This window comes from Schistocerca americana, chromosome 6 (genome assembly GCF_021461395.2).
Source record: "Schistocerca americana isolate TAMUIC-IGC-003095 chromosome 6, iqSchAmer2.1, whole genome shotgun sequence".
Lineage (NCBI taxonomy): Eukaryota > Metazoa > Arthropoda > Insecta > Orthoptera > Acrididae > Schistocerca > Schistocerca americana.
This window is the reverse complement of record NC_060124.1, coordinates 437,679,226-437,697,638: the sequence shown is the minus strand read 5'-3', so window position 1 is coordinate 437,697,638 and position 18,413 is coordinate 437,679,226.

The window sequence follows — 18,413 nt, the reverse complement described above, 5'->3', positions numbered from 1 at the left end:
TTATTTTATCGTGGTGATCGTTCCTCCCTATGTATGTCGGTGTCAACAAAATATTTTCATTCGGAGGACAAAGTTGGTGATTGGAATTTCGTGAGAAGATTCCGTCGCAACGAAAAACGCTTTTCTTTTAATGATGTCCAGCCAAAATCCTGTATCATGTCTGTGACACTCTCTCCCATATTTCGCGATAATACACAACGTGTTGCCATTCTTTGAACTTTTTCAGTGTACTCCGTCAGGATCCCACACCGCGCAGCAATATTCTAAAAGAGGACGGATAAGCGTAGTGCAGGCAGTCTGCTTTGTAGGTCTGTTACTTTTTCTAAGTGTCCTGCCAATAAAACGCAGTCTTTAGTTTGCCTTCACCACAACATTTTCTATGTGTTCCTTCAAATTTATGTAGTTCGTAATTGTAATACCTAGGTATTTAGTTGTATTTACGGCTTTTAGATTTGACTGATTTATCGTGTAACCGAAGTTTAACGAGTTCCATTTAGCACTCATGTGGATGACCTCACACTTTTCGTTACTTGGCGTCAATTGACATTTTCCGCACCATTCAGATATTTTTTTCTAAATCGTTTTGTACTTTGTTTCGATCTCCTGATGACTTTATTACTCGATAACAGACAGTGTCATCTGCAAACAACCGAAGACTGCTGCTCAGATTGTCTTCCAAATCGTTTGTATAGATAAGGAACAGCAAAGGGCCTATAACACTACCTTGGGGAGCGCCAGAAATCACTTTTGTTTTACTTGATGACTTTCCGTCAGTTTCTAAGAACTGTGACCTCTCTGACAGGAAATCACAACTCCAGTCGCATAACTGAGACGATATTGCATAAGCACGCAATTTCACTACGAGCCGATTGTGTGGTACAGTGTCAAAAGCACTCTGGAAATCCAGAAATACGGAATCAATCTGGAATCCCTTGTCAATGCCACTCAACACTTCATGTGAATAAAGAGCTAGTTTTGTTTCTCTGGAAAGATGTTTTCTAAATCCATGTTAGCTGTGTGTCAATAGACCGTTTTCGTCGGGTTATTCATAATGTTCGAACACAATTTATATTCTAAAATCCTGCTGCATATCGAAGTTAACGATATGGGCCAGTGATTTACTGGATTACTCCTACTACCTTTCTTCATCTTCTCGAGAGCTTATTTATCCTCCTGGCTCTGCCTCGCTGGTCTGCGTACGGGTTTACGGCTTATTCAAGTAATGCAAAAGGGATTCTCAAAGCCGTTCCTTCGTTTTACGTTACGTCAGGCTGAACAGATTTGCTATTCCAAAGGGAGGGGACCTATTCCTATAACCAGTGCCGTTCCAAACGTACGTTAATCCACGACCAGCTAACACCATACATGGCACCAGAAGAATGATTCATCTTTCTGGTCGCTTCCAGCGAGCGGTCCAGGTCAGTTGTAGTCAACTTGGTCACTACCGCCCCCTAAGTCATTCCAGCTTTTATGGTTGGCCGTAGGAGTTTTTAAGGATTTACATTAGGTTTCAAGAAAATGTTTACACAAAGTACATGGTATGTTCATTGTGATAGACAGAGGCGTATCTATATACAGTGGCGTATCTACTACTTTTACGGGAGGGGGGGGGGGGGGGGGGGAGGTCCCTTTCATTTTACATTAGCTCAAATTGAAAATAAATTCTTTTGGACACAAAATTATAAAAGTATAGTGACTTACTGGCCTACATTTGTTTAATAACAACACTAATGAGGCTTGAATAATTTTAATAAAAAATAATCCAGTTGCTAAGAGAGTTTTCTGCACCGATTCTATTAATTATAGTCTATGCCCGTATTAATTTACTTTGAAGTGTATAAATTCTGCTTTTCTCTAATAAATAGAACAAATGATGAAACAATTTTCTAGAAGAGTTCCGAAGGAAGACAGCGGCCTCTTTATCTTATACATCACGTATCACAGTTTGGACATCAATCCTTCTCGAATAATTGCTCTCATGGTGAGCCCACTTAGATGTCCTTCGCTAGTTGCAATCCTTAGCTACATCTTGATTCTCTTAAGGGTGGAAAACAGTTCGCAGTCGAGTAACCTCTCATTGAAAGAGATGCCAAGACCTGTGGAAACTGAAACAACTAAGATAGATCTGACAGTCGCAGTCAGACAACCCTTCCATATCGTTTTGAGGCAAACACTCCATTCGCCTCACCTAATAGTAAAAGAGTTTCCATTCAGTTGTTCTCTTTAAATCGGCGACTAATGGATACGAAGCAGAAAATGAATGGAGTTTCGTAACTCCGTCTATGATACCTATGCCATCAGTTTTCCGCAATAGAACGCAATTATGGCTGTTAAAAGTTCACAATGTGTCAAGAACATATCCTTCAGTGGCCTAATTAAAGCATTCAGGCAGGAATGAACACAGACATCTCGTAGTAAATCTCAACATCACCATCGGTATCTTGATTTACACGGTATGCTTGTTTGGTAGAAATGTGTGCTTTGCTTGATTTAAATTAAAATGGCCGAACCTAATTCCTTGGCTTCCAAAAAAAAAAAAAAAAAAAAAAAACCGACTGAGTGTACTATCAACATTTTCCCTCATTGCCATCACTTCCCATTTGAGATCCCTAGCAACGTTAATTAACTCTGCAAATGCCATATCTTGTCGCTGAAATTGATGACGGGTGGACTCAGCCAGCGCAAACAGCTCAGAAAATATAACCGAGCTGACGACAATATCTCCCACGTTGGTGGCTGCTAACAGAATTATGGCATCGTGGGCTGTGATCTTGTTGTCATATTCTTAAACCTTCCTCAGACCCTAAACAATACAGTCATGTATTTCCCTGAAGTTTTGTGCGCTGCGAAGACGCTCAATCCATCTAGGGAGAATGGTACATTTCAAACTATGGATTCGTACATCGGTTAATGATTCAAGTGCGTAGTTCAATATTTGAATATGCTTTGATGACACAAAGAAACTTCATACTTTTTCCTGTGTCCCTAGTGAACTCCTGATAAGTGAAATGTTGCATACACAGGTGACTACCAAATTGAAATTATGAACGGCACAGTGAGAAATGCAGTTAAAGAGTAGTCTTGTATGAATGCATGAGCCCCACGGGATTTTCCCGATATGGGTGCAGTATTGTCGTAGACCTGTCCTGGGAAAAATGACACGAAATTTTACTCAAGTTTTCAGTTATAGATATAGCTAACCTTTTGCCATTCACAACAAATACTGGAACAATTTGCACGAAATCTTCACCAATCACGAGATCCGGGGAAACAACAACAGTCATAAAGAAAGGTGCTCTATTCCAGTAACGTTAGCAGTTTCATCCGAAGAACTGTGAAACCTATAGCATGAGTAATGCACTGAATAATCGTCCCCAGGAGCTGGTTATTAATGGAACTGGTGATTTTATATTGGATTGGGGCGCTAAAGTACTTGTAGCGTTTGGCTGTTCTATCCAAGTTTACTCGTAGGTTTTCCTCAATATTTTAGAATGGCGTGAAACTTACGCAAGTACTTGTCATCTGAATGAGATTTTCACTCTGCAGTGGAGTGTGCGCTAATATGAAGCTTCCTGACAGAATAAAACTGTGTGCCGGACCGAGACTCGAACTCGGGACCCTCGCCTTTCGCGGGCAAGTGCTCTACAAACTAAGCTACCTAAGCACGATTCACGCACCATCCTCACAGCTTTACTTCTGCCAGTATCTCACCTCCTACCTTCCAAACTTCACAGAAGCTCTCCTGCGAACCTTGCAGAACTACCACTCCTGGAAGAAAGGATATTTCAGAGACATGGCTTAACCACAACCTGGGGGATGTTTCCAGGCTGTGGTTAAGCCATGTCTCCGCAATATCCTTTCTTCCTGGAGTGCTAGTTCTGCAAGGTTCGCAGGAGAACTTCTGTGAAGTTTGGAAGGTAGGAGGTGAGATACTGGCAGAAGTAAAGCTGTGAGGATGGGACGTGATTTGTGCTTGGGTAGCTCAGTTGGCAGAGCACTTGCCCGCAGAAGGCAAACTTCCCAATTTTACAGATCATCATTGCTGTGGAACTGGTGTACATTTAGAAAGTTTTGATGCCAACAGAAATACAGAATTGGGCAGTAGGTAGAAAGCTGTTAACTTCCCTCGACGACCAGTGACATAGGAAGCTGAGGAAGGTCCGTCCAGTTACCTAACATGGAGATGGCTAACTGAATATTTCTATGGAGTTGTGGAACTTGGTCTGGAAATATATGAACAAAAGGCAATGCTTGAACACTATCTCTAATGCTCGTCTGAACAAGAACAGTATGAGTGACTTTAATGAATGCACACGTATCCTATGCCTGATTGTCTAACTGCACGGGAGGGAAGTATGTCGGTAAGTATGTACGCGAGCAGAGCCAGAGCAAATGCCGCAAGTCCAGGCCACAGGCATGGCATCCGTAGGTGTCCCTCCTGTACAGCTGAACTAAACTCCCTTTTTGGACGTCACCGCCTCCTGCCACTTACTGTACAGCAGGCTACATCTCCCCTCCCACGCAAACGCTTTCGGCCACCGCCCTGCGGCGTCTTGTGTGTCGAAATGCACGGTTTCAAACAACGCCTTGCCGCTCCTTGTGACTTCTTCACATGATCTCTCAAGATACCTCATGAGCTTACCTAACATCTGCGGCCAACGCAAAAACCAACGCCCTCCCTGTGGCGTCTCCTTTGTATTATTTGTAGTTTCCATAAATCTGATTCGTAAGTGGCTTCTGTTCTCTGCCTTTCGAAGTTGCATTTTCTAAATATCCGACAATTTGAATGAAAAGTTAGGAGTATTTAACACTCATTGAAAATAAATTACAAAAAGACTTTTAGCGCTGTGAGTGCGAGAGAAATGTAATATCTGATGTTACAGCAATTCTGTAAATAGTATTTTAGTTCCAAAACAAACTTTCAAGCAATAGCGTGGACACCGAAAGATGGTTTACGTGTTGTACTGTACTGTGTAAATTTCTGAAAGAAATTCGCCGAGATTTAATGATACAAAATCCACAGAATCCATAAGCTTAAAAAGGACTGCTACACAGAATTCGTTTTAAATATCGACAGGTAGCCCACGAACTGCAAATGAAGTTTTAAGAGAAGATTAACCGTAATTACGTCAGTAATCACAGCAACTGTTACGAAACGAGATATGTACATCGATTTTGTCAGTAAAATGATGAACCGTGCAGCCAACTTTGCTGATACCTAATATTTTTCCATGTGTCTGCAGTGAGGCAGAAATAATCTGCTAATGGCATGGTTTATGCAGTTTTAAACTTTCTGTTGGAGTTGTAAATCAAGAATCTCGAGGGCATAACGAAGGAATTGCTCAATAAAAATGGCGTAGTTACACTCATCCAATTAAATCAGTAAATCGCCGAAATACTGATTTAGATGAGAACACAGAGTGGAATAAATACTTGTAATAATTGTTTCGGCAACTAATCATCCGTTTGCACCTACACATCGAGTTAATCCGCGTAACATATCGGCTAGTACCTGCTCGCTGTTGTAATAATGTCTTCCTATAGTTTTAATAAGTTTAACAGTTTAAACTGAACAAATATGGATGAGGCTAACATGGTTACACAGTGTGTAGAAAGTGATAGATATGTTCCTTCATTGGCATGGACAGGCGAAGGGTGTATATGTGTTAGAACTTTACGATTAGGGCTTACTTCAAACTTCAAACGGACATTGTAAAGCAGTTGCATAAGAAAAGCTGCAAATATAACATAGTGAAACAACTGTGGAAAAAAAGCAGACACTTAACCGAAAATACGAGTGTTGTTAGAAAACACCACATTTTTGTAACTAAAGGGCCATTCTCATACAATTGAAGTATATGAAATGAAAAGAAAGTGAAGAACTTAAATGAAAAACAATTCAATAGTAAAATGAAGTGATGGAATGTCTGATGCACTAGCAAGTAACTTACAAGAAACTCATCTTAGAGTAACAGTTTATTAGAAAAATGAACACTTAATACGGTGAAGAAATTGATATTGATTATGCGACACTAACAGAAAGATCATATTCATATGGAAGACAGTTCAGACAACGGAATTTCATTTGGAGTATCACTTTTCACTTAACGTTTGCCACACCGGTTTCAGTTTTCCCTTCTTTACCTTTACATTTGAAATACTCAAAGGCTATAGAGACTGTGATAATGAATACAATAGTGTTCAGTTCAAGAGAAATGAATATCTGTATAAAAGGCGATCACAGAAGTTTGACAGATGAACACAGGTACAAAGAAAGTAGCGGCAAAGAAATCTAGGGGAACGGAATGAGGTATTAAAATGTTCACGAAAATACAGGAATACAACAATGTCAATTCCTAAGAAAGGAGATAGTTAGGAAGTGCAGGGAGGAAAGGCTCCAGCTAAAATGTGAAGGAATCGAAAAAGATATGGTCATCGAAATGACCGATTCAGCATATAGAAAAGCCAAAACAAATCTAAACGGCGATAAAACGTACAGTGGAATGGGGATTCCACAGCTAATCGCATAGTAGAGCGAAGGTAGCTGTAAAAAGTATATTGAAGGCTTCTACGAGAGGGAGGAACAAACAGGCCATAATGTATCAGTGATTGACAAATCCTACCAACAAGTAACGCTGAAGGGATCCTCAGCATTATTTTGCAATTTCTAAAATCATTGAGGGAATTGGAAACCTATCGACCGTTTAAGTTGGTGTGTACAGTCTATAGGATTGGAAACATACCATTACACTTTCGAAAAAAGTTACGTCCATACTGCTCCTAGGTGACAAGTAATCGAAAAGAAAACTGAGATTGTACTGGATGATGAGCAGTCAGGGTTTTGGAAAGGTAAATGTACCGGAGAGGCATTTCCTAAGTTGCGTTTGATAAGGAGAACACAAATTCAGAAAAAGGAAGACACTTTTATTGGGTCTGTTGACCTAGAAAAACCGTTCGAAATTCCTTTAAAAATAGAAGTGAGATACTGGGTAAACCGAATAACATACAATATGTACAAGAACGTAAGAGGGAACAGTAACAATTCCATTAAAAAGCAAGAAGTGCAGGGATTGTAATAGACGTGAGAAAGAACTGTAGCCATTCGCACTTCCTGTTCAAACTGTACATTGAAGAAGTACTTATGAAAATAGCACAAAGTGTAAGAGGTGAAAATAAAATCCTGGTTGACAAGATATCAATGATATTATTCACTAATGACACTGCTATCCTCTGTGAAATAGAAGAAGAATAATACGGAACTTTTGAATGGAATGACGAATCTAATGAGTGCAGAAAAAGGATTGAGAATAACCCGAAGGAGGCGAGTAATGAGAAGAAATGAGATTAGCGATAAGTATGAAAATTGCTATCCACAACTTGTTACCTTGGCAACAAAATGACACATGTCGGGCAAAGCAACCATGACAGTAGAAACAGACTAGCACAGGTTCAGAGGGCATTCCTCGTCAAAAAATGTCCACAAATATCAGGAAAATGGTCTTAATCTGAGGAAAGATTTTCTAATACTGTACACTTGGAGCATTCCATCGTCACGTAGCATACTATGGCCTGTGCGAAAACCGTAAAAGAAGATTAAGGGTTTGAGATGTGATACTATAAAAGGATGTTGAACATTAGGCAGGCTGATAAAATAATAAATGAAGTTTCTCCTGAGGATGGGCAAGGTGAGTAACATCTGAAGATCACTAACTAGAAGAATGGACAAGATGACGGGATATCAAGGAATAACTTCCATGATACTGTAAGTATCTGCAGGGAGTAAAAGGGTAAAAACTGTAGGGGAGGGCAGAGATTAGAATACCTTACGAAAATAATTGTGGAAATAGAATGAGATGGAGGGATTAGCTCAAGAGCAGAATTCGTGGAAGACCGCACCAAACTAGTCACAAGACTTCTGACTCTGAAACAAAATTTTATCTCAATCATCGAAAGCAGTTGCAAGGAAGATTCCCATCAAATGGAAATGACCGAATTCCATTTTAACGTTTTGTCGTAATCTCACTAACAGTCTGTTAAATGTATTTTTTTAATGAAATCTGAGATTTCGCTCTTCAGTGGAGTGTGTACACATTTAAAAACTTCCTGGTATTTTTTTCCATCACGTTCAGTGATACCACCCGTTCGTTTCATACTATAGTGTGTTACTGTTAACGTATAAGCAACACTGCTGGAAAAGAAACCAAAGACGGAACCGAGAGCTACGGTATGCAAGCTGGAGGATGAACAGTAAAGTACTACTCATAAATAAGTCCCTAAAGCCGTGTCAATGACGCAAGTTCGTTTCGAAACAAGACAGTGAGTATGGTCGATATTTGCACTGTTCCACGGGTGGTTACATTTCAATACAGATGCAAATAAGTGGTTCTAGTGGTTCTAAGAACTCAAAAGAAATACACTCTATAACGAGTCACCGGAGATCACGAATCCGCACTACGAAAACACTAATATGAGAGCCGGAGTGCTGTCGCTGGAGTTCGAGGTCATCTTGTGCGGGGTAACTTAAAGTTGCCAAGGGGAAACACTTGATCTTGGTGACCTGATTCGAATACAAAACTCTCACACCATCTGACTGCTTCACACACCCCTTAGTGATCGAAGTACGCGCTTCACGTTGTGAAAGATACGTTATATACACCATTATAACGTTGAACGGACATGATGTACATTAGGTCTGATAAAAAGACTGATAAGGATCATGTAATCAAGATCAGCTACTGCAGCTGGTAGATCTCGTTTAACCGATGTTGCCTGGTTATAGGAAGAAACTTGTCGGATTCATCAGAAACGTGGAGGGTCTCGTAACTGTTAAATAATTATGAACGTGCTCAGGTGAAAAGGAGTCGTTTTAATTGTGTGACGGTTCCCCGACGACGACATTCAGTATTCGATTTTAATACTGGTGCACACCATTAAAATAGTAGATTCTATCGTTCAGTATTTCTGAGCGGCCAGGTGAAACTATAAATGAGGGATTTATGTGTGCTAATATGTGTAAAAATACGTTTCAAAAGCTACGAGGAATGTTTGTTTTTTCACGATTCAATCGGTCACGAAATTAAAACCACACTAAAATCCGTATGTGGTATGCAGAGTCCTTAGTATGCCTGTAGATAGCGTCGCACTTTCCCGTTCTGAGCGCACAGTGAGCACGTAAAAATTCCTTGTACAGCAGAGTCTCCCGCCTAGCGTGACATGCGTGCTGTAATCTTATTTCTTCATGTTGAGCGGTTCTTCCTTATTTCATGCTACCCACGTAACGTAACTGTCACGCATGACAGCAGTGTGCAGCAACGGACAGGACCATCGAAGCAGCGGGTATATATATTCACGATAAAAGCGGTCAGGGAAGAAAGCGAGTATCAAGCGATGGTCTTGTTTAGGGAGTGGAAAAGGCACTTCGAAAAAATTGTGTATGAAGGGCAATTCAGAACGAGGGAAGAGGAAGTTTATCATCAGACGTTGTCCTCCATGATAATACTCGCCCACATTCTGAAGCAGCAACAAAGATGCTACTGCAGCGTTTTCGATGGGAAGTGTTTGATCACGCACCGTACTGCCTCGACTTTGCTCCCTTTAATACTCATCTCTTTGCTCGTAGTAACTGCTGACTATGAGGAGAGGATTTTGGCACGGACAAGGAGCTGCAGGGCAACGTAGAGGAAAGCACAGGAAGCTGTCATCTATGAAGAGATATTGGAAGCTTAGTGCAACGCTACGGCTAATATGTAAGTCCCGGATTACAGTGGAGCGGCGCACCAAAGCAGGGCGGAGCTGGGCTTCGGGCAGCTGCCACAGCGCCGCTTCGCGTCCAGGAAAAGCGGGGTAGGGAGCATTGAGGCAGCGGGCAGGTTTCTGAACGCCAAACGCTCAAGCTGACCGAACTGCAGTCTTCCTAATGAGATTTTAAACTAACTGACAGCTAAAAAAATTGATTCTCGCACGTCTCATAGCGTTACTCTCGAGCTTTATGATGAACTGATTATCTTTTTGTTAATCTTCATAGTTATTGTGATATTTCAAAATGAAGCAAGCCACTGCAAGAAAATCGAATAGTTTGCAACGAAAAATAGAGGTCGCTATGAATTTGCGTTTGGTGCAAGTTACGTCATGTGTTACTGCGTACCAAATGTAGTTAACGTACTATACTATTCTTTAAAACTGGGGTGAGATGAATAACCGCTCCGTTCTCGAGAGAATCGATCGTATATAGCGCACTCCGTTCCACTTGCGTGCCTAGACGATAAAGCGAGAATGAAATATTTATAGCAACCTGGCCTCTCATAAGCGGTTTGAGGTATCGAAAAAAAATTTTGACAAATGATAGCACACAGGTAGGAATGTAGGTTGCCATATTGTTACTGCGCATAACTCCATTAAACTGGGTGACATACTAATAACTACAGATTTTTGTATGTGAAATAATGTAATTTTTTACGGGTCATCGACAACTGATGAAACGAGATTTGTAACAGCTTCCTATAAACCAGAAGTAGATTTTGAGACATGACTCTGACATTCAGAATGGGATTCATAGTCACTGTAAGAGTTGTGGAATCAACTACCAAAGTATTGTGGGATTGTCTCCAGCCACAACTCATGAGTGCCTTGTGAATATTATTTCCTAAATGCTGTAATTGATTTATAAAAGATGTAGAACTTTCCAAATAAGTCAGTGATATTGGTAGGAAATGCAATTGTATAAAACACTCAGAAACGTCTGGCACGATATTTGTAACTATAAGACATTTTCATTCCAATCATTCTAAATGTAATTTCAGATTTTCACGGGAAATTGATCATAATCGGTGTTCGGTGATAAGGTGATAGATTTCATTCTTCTAATTTATATGAGTTGATGCAAGAAAGATATCTCAATATACTGTCAGACTCTCCACTACCAAAGACATCAAGTATGCTGCCTTTTGTGTTCATTGGAGATGAAACAAGTCCGTTTTTGATGCATTTTATCATTTATTGCAGTCGATGGATTTTACATCCAGGGAAAGGATATATCAACAAACGCTTTTCCGGAAAACGCAACGATTAACTGAACGTCCTTTAGGATTAATGAGCGCTAAGTAGAGCATACTTTGCAAGCTACTACAAACCTCATCAGATTTTTCTTACGCCATTGTGAAATGTAAATCTTCATCCCATCGTTTTTTTTTATCTTAAAGGATTCATGAGTGTCTACGAGCAACATACAGTATAAATCGAGAGTTCTATACATGGCACTTACCAGACGGAACAAAACTTTAACAAAGCTTCAAACGAAGCTGTCCAAATGAGACATACTTGAAAATATTTTTCACGTAATATCACACGCTTTTCGTGTGTATGCCAGCTTTGATACCTGAACTTCATTATGGCTTATCGTTTTAGGATAGTGAAAGAAATAAGAAATCAAGAAAATGTATTCTGTACTTGCAGTGTTTAATACTGCTGCCCCGTCATCAGATAACTTGTCGAAAATGAATCAGGTGTTGTGATGCTTGTTTTGCTGGCAGCATAAAGGAACCCGAGGTAAAAAAAAAAACTCCTATCAAGGCTTCTTCCATGCCATTTTCTCAAGAGTACAACAAAAGAAAGAAAAGGCCAGCAACAGTACTGGATCCACCACCAGCAGCAACGGTCGAATGCTATGGGCATTGTCCGAATATAGCGGGAGTCACTCGAACGCTTTGGTCGTCGATCTCAGAAACGAACATGTTTGATTCTCAACATGGAAATCACAAATTGGAAATTTGTGGTAAGTTCTTATGGCACCAAACTGCTGAGGTCATCGGTCCCTAAGCTTACACACTACTTAATCTGACTTATAATAAGGACATCACACACACCCATGCCCGAGGGAGGACTCGAACCTCCGACGGGGTAAGTCGTGCGGACCGTGACAAGAAGCCCAAGACCGCACGGCTACCCCGCACGGCTGGGAATCACACAGCCATCTTGTTGCAAATAACTGTTTGGTACACTGACCGAGTTTCGACACCTCTAATGATATCTCCATCAGGATGAAATTTTGAGAACCCTATAAAATAACACATAGAAAATTAGGCATGAGAAAAAGCATTAACCAAGATGACAATTGTCATGATGTACAAATGTTGCTTATGTAAAATTACATTGTGAGAAATCTTTGTCAGAATTAAGAGCAGATATGCTCAAGTCAAAACGCAAACCACGTTGCAGCCTTTGACATGTCTGTCTAGCTAGAAACGACGTCAGACTGATCGGCCCAGTGGCTTACATTGTTGCCACGAAAACGATATAAGTGACGCCGCCTATCGGGTACAGATTGTGACATGTGCCCTTTTGAAACATTGTAACAGAAAGAAATGAAGAAAACGACAGTTAATTAAAAAATACAAAAGAAGAGAGCTTAATGTAAGTTTGAAAGTAGGCAGTGCTGAAGCAGATGAAATATAACTGAGAGCCGTCTATTCTGTTTTACAGAAATTACCATTACGTAAAGGACAGAATGATATAGAAAAAATATTCAAACCCCTGTACACTAAAAAAAAATAAAAATTATGCATTTTTCTTCAAATCGCATAGATGTGAACTACTTAAGTTACTTGATCAAGAAATTTTTTCGACTGTTCAGCCTTTCTACAATTTTTCTATATCATTCTGTCCTTCACGTAATAGTAATTTCTGTAAAGCATAATAAATGGCTCTTAGTTTTGTTTCATCTTGTTGATTACTGTGTGTTTCCAAAAATACATTAGGCTCTCATCCTTTGTATTTTGTTTTTAAAATTAGCTGTCTTTTTTTTTCGGTTATATCTGTCACAATGTTTCAAATGGGCACATGTCACTGTCAGCGCCCGATAGGCGGTATTGTGTATTGTTTTGTTTTCGTGGCAGCAATATCAGCAGCTGGGCCGATCAGTCTGTTGTTGCTCCTAGTTAGGCATATGCCTCAAGGGCTGGAACGTATTTTATGTTTTGACTTGAGCAAATCTGCTCTTAATTCTGAGCATTGCTTTCTCAGGATGTAATTTTATATAAGCAACCTTTGTACGTCATGACAATTGTCATCTTGGTTAATGATTTTTCTCATATTTAATTTTCTGTGTGTTATTTTATGAGGTTTCTTATAATTTCATCCTGATGAAGGCATCCTCTACTGTGTAGAAACCTAAGTAAATGTACCAAACAGTTATTTGCAATCGGTAGGCTGTGTGATTGCTATGTTAAAACTAACATACGGTTGCTGAGGCACAGCCACGTTTAAAGCTGCTCGTTGGATTCGCACAGCGCCACTCTGTTGTGCATCCTTGACTGCTCTGGTCGTGCCGCTCCATTCCAGTGTAACCAGAGCCTAAGTCACAGCGGCCACAATTTAGAGAAGTACCTGGAAGGAAGGATAATAACCCTTGTCTTTGCTGTAACGACCCACGCAGTATCGGGATGCACTTGGAGAGGTGAAAGTACACAGCACTCAGCTGCGTTAGTAATGACAACAGGGAGACAATACACCGGCACCTGAAGAACATCCGGGCGCCACTGCTTCCTTGTGTGAAATAAAATTAAATGTTAGATACAGTGAGTCGTTGAACTGTATTCTTTGACTGCCGTAATCAATTTACAGCTCACCAGACTTTACCCTGAAATTAACTTGAAATGAATTATTTAAAGGATAATGAGGGAATTAGCGGGGCATTCTTGTAACATATATTTTTCAGAATATATGTACCAATAAGATACAGCATTTATCGTCTTGTTATTCGTAGTCTAAATTTAATGAAGTAGTAGTGTATTACAGTGATTATTGATTGAAGTTCAATATCAAACAATTTCATTTAATTCAATATGTGAAAATATAATTCTAAACAGTGCTAAATGTTTATTCTGGGGAACTCTAGATACTCCTGGAGAAATTTTAGATTTATCCAGGGACGAATTTTAATGTAACACAGTCAGATACAGATTATTAGTCCAGGCAGTCACTTTAATTAACGTGGCTTCTGAGTTCTCCCAGCATGTACAATGCTGAAATAACTTATGTGAATGCAGCTGGGTGACGTCATCAGCAACTGCCTTTAAAATGGCACGATGTGCACCTGTCGAAATATCGGTGGTTTTCGTTGTCACCCGGATGCTTTCCCGTGAGTTATCTGAACATTTTAATTAATAACTGCGCATTCACTGGGGATTTATTTTGGGCCTCTAATATCCCAGTTTTCACCTAAGCAAAGGACTTCAATAATTTGAGAAGCAATGCGTATTGGGAGTGTGAAAGTAGACAAAGAGCATAAAAAACTCGGTATTCACCTACCGACACCAGAACACCGCTTTTGTCTCCAGAGAAAACTAGTTACATGTAAAATATGTGAAAAATTTGTTAATTATAGGGAATAAATCTCCATCAAATAAACCTGGGACATTGTGACGTCAGTCACCTTAATATGTATTTCGGCTATCATATTTCACCATGGCTACGGTAAGCACCGAATACAATCGGCTTAGCGATTTTACAAATGGCACACCTGCGTATGATCAGAATATCGGAGTCTCAACACTAGAGGAAAATAATGGTTGAACGGAAACCCACTTAAAGCTTGTAACTATAAACTCCGTATTACAAACTTCAAGATCAGGAAGACACTGTCACGTTGTAACTTGAATGCAAAAACTATCTTCGTGACACAGGTGCTCACAGTTTACTCTCCTGTGTTCTCTCTGTCTCCTGGAGGAATCCCGTTATTAAATTAGTGTAAATTGATTGATACGAGATTTGTAATCATGTATCTAATGTGACTGTGCCAGTTACTAAACTATATACGAATCTGCACGTAACATACTAACGCTCTATTTTTCTCTAAAGATCTACTTTATGTTCCACTGCGACAACCGTGTATTGCATTAACCACACTTATCACATTAGTTAGTGACTTATAAGTCCAGTAATTAGTGGAATCACAGTAAGTTACCATCGTTGCTTCACTCGTTCGACGAAGCAGATGAAGCCTATCACTTTCGTGTTACTGCTTGTATCACAAAGCTGCACGTGTCTGTATGATTTCGTGCTAGTACTGATCCCCGCTACTGACTAAGGGTTTGTAAAGTTATTTTATGAACAGACTATATAATTATTATCAGTTGTGGGGAAGTAACGGCGTAATACCTCGAAGTATAGACGCTGCGGAAGTTCCTTAACACGGGTTATTACGAGTACACCACTTAAAAAGATACAACGCGTTCCACAGTGATATTTCGTTGACAATGAGCTGCATTTAAGATTCATTATACCACTCTTCCTTATCTCTGGAAACGGAACATTACGTGACGGAAGCCATCGAAATGAGTTTACCTGCACAGCGAGGACGCTTTTCAGAAGATGCACACCACCCTTTGCAAGTAAAATTCCATTAACGTCGTAGTATTCCCTCTCTGATCTACCGTGCGTCCCAAGAGAAATTATAACGCAGCAACTGCAGGTGAAGCCGATGGCGTTTTCCAGCTTTATGGACTGCACTGCAAGTCACTTATCACATTGCTATTTCCATCAAAGTAATCTGTCAGTCCTTCTGTGGCAAAAGGGAACAATTTCACAATTGCCGCTACTGAAAGCTTAATCAGCATTTTCACGTAAACCTGAAGTGTCCTTTAGTATTCTCATGCATCACATTACTTGCTAGTTTGCCACTGGCACTAAATTTTCGGTAGGCGAAGAAAATTCTGCATACTATTAAATTAAGATGAAAACCAACGTACTTATCGGGAAATCCTGATGACAGTCATAACTGCGACCAACATCATTTTGTACGATAGTTCTGGTAAAATGTAAATACTTCTGGATTAAAGGAGAAATAACAATATTCGACGGATGGTGAGGAACGCACAAATGACGACAAGCGAAGGTTAGTAACGATTCTTGCGTCTGTGAAAAGATCTATGCGCGAAGCATACAGAAATTACCACCGTCACGTCTTAGCAAAAGATCTGGCAGAGAACCAGAGAAAATTCTGGACTTAAGTAAAACTGATAAGCGGGTCTAAGGCTTCCATTCAGTCACTCGTTGACCAGTCTGGTGTGGCAGTTGAAGATAGCTAAACGAAAGCCGAAGTTTTAGATTTCACGTTCAAGAAAACGTTCACACAGGAGCATCGTACAAACATACCGTCATTGACAGGATTGATTGCTTTATGGACGACGTAGTAATAAGCATACATGGCGAAGAGAAACACCTGAAAGATTAGAAAGCAAATAAATCACCAGGTCCGGATGGAATCCCAGTTCGATTTTAGAAAAAGTTCTCTTCGGTATTGGCCCCTACCTAGCTTCCATTTATCGCGATTCTCTCGCCCAGCACCAAGTCCCAAGCGACCAGAAAAAAGCGTAAGTGAATCCAGTATATAAGAAGGGTAAAAGAACCGACCTGCAAAATTGTAGACCATTATCCGTAACTTCTGTTTGCTGTAGATTTCTTGAAGATAATTTTAATTCCAATATAATAAACATTTTTGAGATGAGAAGCTTATAACCACGAATCTGCATTGCGTTAAAAAGCATCGCTATTGCCAATCCCAGCTTGCCCTTTTCTCACATGATTTACTGAAAACTATGGATGACGGGGAACAGGCAGTTTATATATTTCTAGATTTTCGGAAAGCATTTAACACTGTGCAGCCATTGCAGGCTATTGACGAAGGTAGGAGCGTATGGAATAAGTTAACAGATATATGAGTAGCTCGAAGACTTCTTAAGTAATAGAACCATGTATATTTTTCTCGGCGGCGAGTGTTCATCAGAGACAAGGGAATCGTCAGGAGTGCCCCAGGGAAGAGTGATAAGACCGCTCTGGTTCCGTATGTACATAAACGATTTGGCGGACAGAGTGGGCAGAAATCTGCGGTTGTTTCCTGACGAAGCCGTGGTGTACGGTAAGGCGTCTAAGTTGAGTGACTGTAGGAAGATATACGATCAGCTAGACGAATTTTCAGTTGATGTGATGAATGGCAGCTAACCCTAATTGGGGAAAAATGTAAGTTAATGTGGATGCGATTGAAGGAAGACATCAAAGCAGTTGTTACCGGTAGGTTCGAACATCACGTAAGAGCGACGCACATGCTTAGGGAACTCTAATGGGGATATCTGGAGAGAAATCAACGTTCTTTTCGAGCAACACTATTGAGAAAATTTAGGGAATCGTCATTTGAAGCTGACTGCCGAACGATTCTACTGCAGCCAACATAAATTGTGCGTAAGGGCCACGAAGATAAGATACGATAAATTAAGGGTCATAAGGAGGCACGTAGACCGTCGTTTTTCTCTCGCTCTATTTGCGAATGGAACAGGACAGGATATGTCAGGTACTGGTACAGGGTACTCTCCGCCACGCACCGTGCGGTGGCTTGCGGAGTACCTGTGTAGCTGTAGATGTACGCACAGAAGAACAATGCTAATCCATTCCTATGCCATTCCCATTTCCAACCCATTGCCATACGGATCCTATCACTGCGTTAAAACAAGACGTAAGACCAGCCCAGGCCATCCACACAGCTCTTCGTTATCCAGTCCCGTTCCGTCACCTTCTTATGTAACGCATAAGAGGTAGGGCGACTTGTGAAAGTTGCCATCTCATATATCAACTGTGATGCAAACACTATACGGCTTCTTATGACTAGCAAACAGATGTCCGCCAGAATGAATGACGACGGCTAAACTGTTACCAAGTGCTCAATTTTAATTGCTGCTCCACAACCCATGCCATCTGGAACCTTGCCTCCAGTATCAGAGTCTCTGAACTACGCAGACGTGAATTATTCTCACTACACAGCCTTCGCTCGGGTAATCATCGTGGCCTCAACCTCTGGTAACTCGTTGTCCCCACACATTCCACCAAAGCATTTCCCCTTCTTATGTCTTCCCCTCCTAACTCACAACCCCACGTCACTCTGCACTCTGCACCGGCTCTGACAACCGTGCATCACATGCTTATCCACTGTACCTGCCACCATTCCAACCTAGTCCTCCTGCCGAAATAAATACAGTGACTTTTGTGAAGTAGAAGAACTGCAGTGAATTGCTTTCCTATCTTTACATTCGTGTGTGACCGTGTTGTAGTGCTGACCAATGCAAATGGTGTAACTACGAAACGCTATGTGATAAAATGAGTCTTAAAAGTAACTGAAGCCCTATAACTGTGCTGCAATTAACTGAAGCTGTAAATTAAAGAAACTGTCCTGTGAAATTCTGTATCGTGCATTGCAATGAACAGTGCCACAGTGTGCGACGTCACACCATGACTTCCAGTTTCAGCATACGAGACTAACAGAATAAAATATGATATGTAAAATTACAAATTGAATTTTGAAAGAGGAAATAACCAAAACTGTTTCTGTGAAAATTCCCCGTGAATCTACGTACGGAAACTGACTACAT